The sequence below is a fragment of the Triticum aestivum genome, chromosome 2B (genome assembly GCF_018294505.1).
Source record: "Triticum aestivum cultivar Chinese Spring chromosome 2B, IWGSC CS RefSeq v2.1, whole genome shotgun sequence".
Taxonomy (NCBI): Eukaryota; Viridiplantae; Streptophyta; class Magnoliopsida; order Poales; family Poaceae; genus Triticum; species Triticum aestivum.
In genome coordinates this window covers 440,793,579-440,799,585 of record NC_057798.1, presented here as the reverse complement: position 1 = coordinate 440,799,585, position 6,007 = coordinate 440,793,579, and positions in this window count along the sequence as shown.

Here is a 6,007-nt window from a genome sequence, read left to right as displayed (position 1 = left end):
ATCTCTGGCTTGAACTTGTGCGGCCACTGCACCTGTCGCAGGGCGGCGGCCAAGACTCGGAGCCCCCTGGCCCCAGCGCTGGCATCGACCGCCGGAGCGGGCGGCGCGTTGTTCGCCATGAGGGCGAAGCGCGGTGTTGATGGAGAGCAGGTCGACGGAAGGGAGAGCTTCGGCGCACCCCTATCTGGCGCGCCAAATGTCGGATATTGGGTTCCGGCAAAACCCTTAATGTTCAAACTCTGGGGTGCGCACGAAGATCTTCTCCATACCGATCCGCGCCCCACAACCGCGCCGCGATTCTAAGCTACACGATGAACAACACAAGGGACACAAGGTTTATACTGGTTCGGGCCACCGTCGTGGTGTAATACTCTAATCCAGTGTGTGGTGTGGTGGATTGCCTCTAGGGATGATGATGAACAGTACAGAGGAAGAACAGCCTCGCGAGGGGTGTTCTTGAGCTGGTGCGGTGTTCTACTTGGAATGGATCCGATCCCCTTCTACTATGGTGGCTATCTCTATTTATAGGGGCCCTGGTCCTCTTCCCAAATATTGAGCGGGAAGGGAGCCAACAACGGCCATTTTGAAGGGGGACAACTAGTACAAGCTATCCTGACTAAAGTTGGTCTTCGACTGCCAAAGGCACTGGTGATGACACCGTCTTGGGCTCCACGGTGACCTCCGTCCTGCCGCTCTATTGGTCTTAGTCTTATTGCATCGATATAGTAGCCTTTGCTTGATGCCTCGGTACTCCGTGCCTGCGCTTGCCTCCTTTGCACCAAAGAGGAAACAAGGACACTGTGCAGGCTGGCGCCCGCCTGGTCTCGATCGTCATGGCTTGCGTCACGAGCACCTCACGAGGTACTCATTGCCTTGATCTCTCCGCCTCCTCGCGAGCCTACCTGGTGAGGCTGCCCCTGAGGAAGCCTTGCGTCATCCGCCCCGCGAGGCTTGGCCCCTTGCGAGGGTCTTGAGCTTGGGTTGATGTAGACGGGCCGTACTGGGCCACTGCTTGAGCCATGCCGCAGGCCGCAGGCAGGCAAGTCTGGGGACCCCCGTTCCCAAAACACCGACATGGATGGGTAGTTCTTTCTTTTGTTATGCATATTCCTTGTCATTTGGATCATCCTCGTCTATGTCACTCTTACTATGTAATAGTTGCCTCTGTTTAGAATGTCATTCTCGTCTGGATCACGAGAGTCTGAGCGTTGCAGATGGGTGTGTTTTGGTGGTGTAGCAAGACTTCTTATGACCTATCATGTCTTGCTATTTATGTCAGTAGTAGTCACTAGTCAATGTTTGAATGTTGTATATATCATTGTTTCGAACTGTTTATTGTCTCGAACTACTGGTGGGCTAAATGAGGGCATCACCATTCTCCAGTGTTCAGAGTATATCTCCTTTTTTCAAGTTATATAATTTGAGCTCAGTGTCTTTTCGGTGATGTACACTTGTTTGGGCCAGTGAGGTGTCGTTGAATATGGGACGAGTAGTAACGCAATGCCAAACATGTCAATTATGACTCCCAGGCCGAGCTCTCAAAAGATCCTCAAAAAAAGGCTGGGCTCTCCAAAAAAGAAAGAATAAGGACTCTTAGGCCGACATGTGGGCGACACCGGTGTTTTCATGCGCTTGCGCGCCAAGAGCATATTGGCGTGTGTTTGAAATTCATGCTACCTTTTCATCCCCAATCTCCCGCCCCTCCCCCACCTCTGGAATCTCGATTCCTACTCCAATTCCCCCAAATGCCCCTCCGGTACTCCATGTACTCAAGCGCACTATCATGTCGCCGGTGAACGCAGATCTCCGAGCTGGAGATCCTGAGGTCCGTCCTGCCTTCGGTCGCTGCATGCTGTCGCTCAACAGTGGCATGGTGGTGCTTGACGACCAGTTTGCCGGCAAAGTGTTGATGGTAACCATCAACGGTGACCGCCTCCCGTCTCACCGGACAACCTTGTCAAAGCTCTTGGTATTGCGCACGGCATCCAAATAAGTGACTTGCTCGTCGAAGTCTGTCTGCCACCGGCTGATTTCTTCATCAGGTTCCGGACAACTTTCGACTACAGTCATGTGATCGAATCTTCCCGGCGTTTGTTCTGCGATGGCGCGCTGGTGAGCTTTGATCGATGGCACCCAGGATGGGGCTCGGTGCCCTCTGAGCTTGAGTTTTTAACAAAGCTTACCTTCCATGGCATGCCTTGACGTGCTTGGAAGAGCGAGTCCATGAATGAGCTTATCAACGACCTTGGAGGTGAGCTCGTAAGTATGTTTGTTCCTCCAGACAGCTGGGCTCTGATGGTTATGGCATGGATGAAGAAGCCTTCCACCATACGGAAGGTGATTGGTGTTGAGATACCGGTGCAGGAACCGGGGTTGTACTATTCGTCGCCACCAAGGCCGCCGCGGACCATGTTAGGGATGTACCTGTATTGAGTGTTCGTGCATGTCGAAGTGGTCAATTCATCAATCGAAGTCCTGCCGACGCCGCTCGTGCCAGGGTATGTCGACGACGTCCATTACAGGAGTCAACGTCAGACTTTCCCCGTGTTGCTCGGAACGATGGATGGCACATGGCCTACTCCATCGCGCGGCGGAGGACACTGCTTCTTTGGGAGAAGAGGCAGGGTTGGCTGCCTGGATGTGCTCTAGTTTGAGGTAACAACTGAATCTTGTCAGATACTAGTTAAATCTGAGCTATGGGTGTGAAGCACTAATGTGCCAGTACATTTGATTGTGACCTGTTCTAATTTTGTACTTGGACTTTTTTTAGAATGGGCTGTACGTCAACTTAATGTGCTAGCAGAATTTATTGTGTTGTCTGTCTGTTTTCTTTGCACAGCATTCAAGATATTTCCTCGTCATTGATAAAGATGATGAACCATTATGTACGAGTTCGTTGGTTTCAACATGGCCCTACCCGTAGCGATCCACTGCTTCCATCCTGATTGTGCCGCCTGCGTGAAATTTTTGTATGCAAGTTCAGTGTGTTATGATGTTCTATATGATTGTGTCAACTATATAAGTTTTTACTGAGCATCAGCAATGCATATGGCTGAAAGATGTATTTATGAGCATCGACTGATGGGTCTCTCTCTCTCTCACACACACACACGCGCACGCGCGTGTGCGCACACACGCACAAGTGGGACCCGTTGAATTATTTATTTGCTCGTGACAACTTTTAATTAGGTTCCACTGTAATCTAACTTTTTTTCTTAAGTTATTAATTGAGCTCAGTGACTTCAAAAAGTTGTACAGAAGCCTTGTTTGGGCCTTTTCGGCGTCGCTGAATGTGGGCTGAGTAGCCATGTCAGGTTGTACTGTACTACACAGGCCTTTTTTTTCAACATCAGCAATGCAACTGGGCCGACAGTTGTACACAATATCCGGGTCAACTTGTTATTCTCCGCCCCGCTAGGCTGCAAACTTTCCTAGAAGGTATGCATTAGGCTTAACAAGAAAATGTACTTTAAGAATTAATAGATGGGATGTAATTATAATAACTGGGCAGTAACTATAAAAAATGGACGAAACGCGTAATTAGTTTAAAAAATATATTATTTTTGGAAGTTGAAAATTTTAATTTCATTACTTGTTGCGCGTGCAATATTTCGTTGGATTTTAACGTAATACAACTTTATTTTGAAATTATATTTAATATGACTAGAAATTTCGGGTAAAAATATTTCGGATCCCATCAAAATGTGGGAATGTTTTTTTGAATTCGGTTTTGAGCGTTTAGTTGAAATTATTAATCGTTGTCCTAGCTAGAAGTTGGGTTGTACTTCTAATAAACTGTAAATGGGCTGTAGTAAATTCCATTAGAATTAAAAAATGGGTTGTACATTCTTGCAAATCACAAATGGGCTATATGTTCTCTGTCACACACTTGTGGGCCTTCTAAATTGACACGTCCCTAAAAAATATAAGTTGACGCGTATGCAAGGCTTTGCAACAACACATGGTTCTAGCAACTGTGGCCGTTGGATGTCCATCCAACGGATGTCGTGATTCTTCTTCAATCTCGGATATTCTTGCTTCAGCTGCCCAAAAAATGATTCCTCCCCCTAACATCTGGGGCGCACCGTTTCGGAGGCTGACCTGTGGGCCTACTAAGTTGACGCATACCAAGGGTTTTGTCAACTTAGCCAATATAAACGATTCTAGCTGCAGTGACCATATGATGTCCATCCAACGGTCGTAGTGCTTCTTCAACCTCTGGTCTTCTTGCTCCATCCGCCCAAAGCATCACCGGTCGTGTCGCGTGCTCCTGCCTCCCATGGCCGGCTGTGATGCCGCGGAGGCCTCACCGCCCCGTACTACTCCCACCGCTGGCCAGGTCATCCCTCTACTCACCCACACCCCCTGTTATTCTGCGGCGACGGCAGCCTCACACCACAGCCGAACCAGTGAACCCTCGTACTCCTTTCCGCACGGGCTTCCACTGTCGCGCCTTCCCCGGCTCCGCATCGTCCCCTTCCTAGGCCTTGCCGTCGTCCACTGCCCTGGTGCTCTCAGCGCCGCGTGGTCAACGTGGTCAACGATCGACTTCCATCGGAAGAGTACTGTACGTGGAGAGGCTGACAGTTGGGTCCACGGCGGCCGCAAGGAAGTGCCTCCTTATTACACGCAAAATAATTATTCCTCCACCTGACAGCAGGGACACACCGGACGGGCCACCTTATTTCACGAAAAAAACGTTTCCCCCTGACTGCTGGGACCCACCAGCTACATCTTCGCACGCAAGGAAGTGCGTCCAGGCAAAAAAATGATTTGCCCCCCTGACTGCTGGGACCCACCAGCTACATCTTAGCACGCAAGGAAGTGCCTGACAGTCGGAACCCACCTGGTCGAAGCGTATGTAGCGTTGTCATTCTGGTTGCGAACGTCTACGTACATACTGGTTGATGTAGAGGCGCACATGCGTCGTAGTAGAGGTGCGCATGTAGCATCTACACATACGTACAGCGAACAGGGTGCAAGAAAGTAAATACGACCACGTACGTACATACGGGTGGGGTCTCGAACGCCTACTCGCGCATACGTACGGCCAGGGCTCGTGTACATGGATGGGTCGGAACGGAGAAACAACGTCGTCGTCGTGTTCATGGGGAGCCAACCGGCTGGGTCAGAACGGAATGCATCGTTGTGTTCATCGGGATGGCTTGGACAGAACAGGCGATGGAAACGAGGCCTGGCGTACCGCAGAACGGAGGAAACGGCCTTATGTTCGACCGGCCACGTACGAAACAGGATCCTGTTCATCGGGAGGGGTCTGGTGTACCGCAAAACGGAGGAAACGGACTTGTGTTGGACCTCCTACGGCTGAAACAGGGTCATGTTGATCGGGACGGGTGTGGCGTACCGCAAAACAGAGGAAACGGACTTGTGTTGGAGCGCTACGGTCGAAACGGGGGTCCTGTTCATCGGGAGGGGTGTGGCGTGCCGCAAAACGGGACACCACGGGATACTGTTCATCTCCACCGTCGACCTCCTCCAGCCTCCACGGGCTACTGTTCATCCACCATCAACCTCCTCCAGCCTCCACCTGCGACTGTTCATCCATGGGATCCTGTTCATCCAGCCTCCACCGCGTGCTACTCCACCGGCTACTATTCAACCAGCCCTCTCCACAGGCTCCTGTTCAACCACCCCTCCACGGGCTACTATTCATCCACCCATCCACCGTCTGCTGTTCATCCAGCCCTCCACGGGGTCTTGTTCATCCAGCCCCAACTGGCTCGATCGATCGGGGTCCTGTTCATCTAGAGGCAACACCACGGGGTCCTGTTCATCCAGCCCCACCGGGAACTGTTCATCCAAACCCCCCCTACAACGCTCACTGTTCATCCAGAGGCAACATTGATCGGCTTCAGTTAGCAGTAGTAGCGAAGGAATCGCTTGATCGGGTTCAGTTAACAGCCATCGATCGATCGCTCAGGTTCACTAACGCATAGCCTGCAGTGCAATCGCTCAGGTTCAGTAACGTAGCTAATGCAATCGCTCG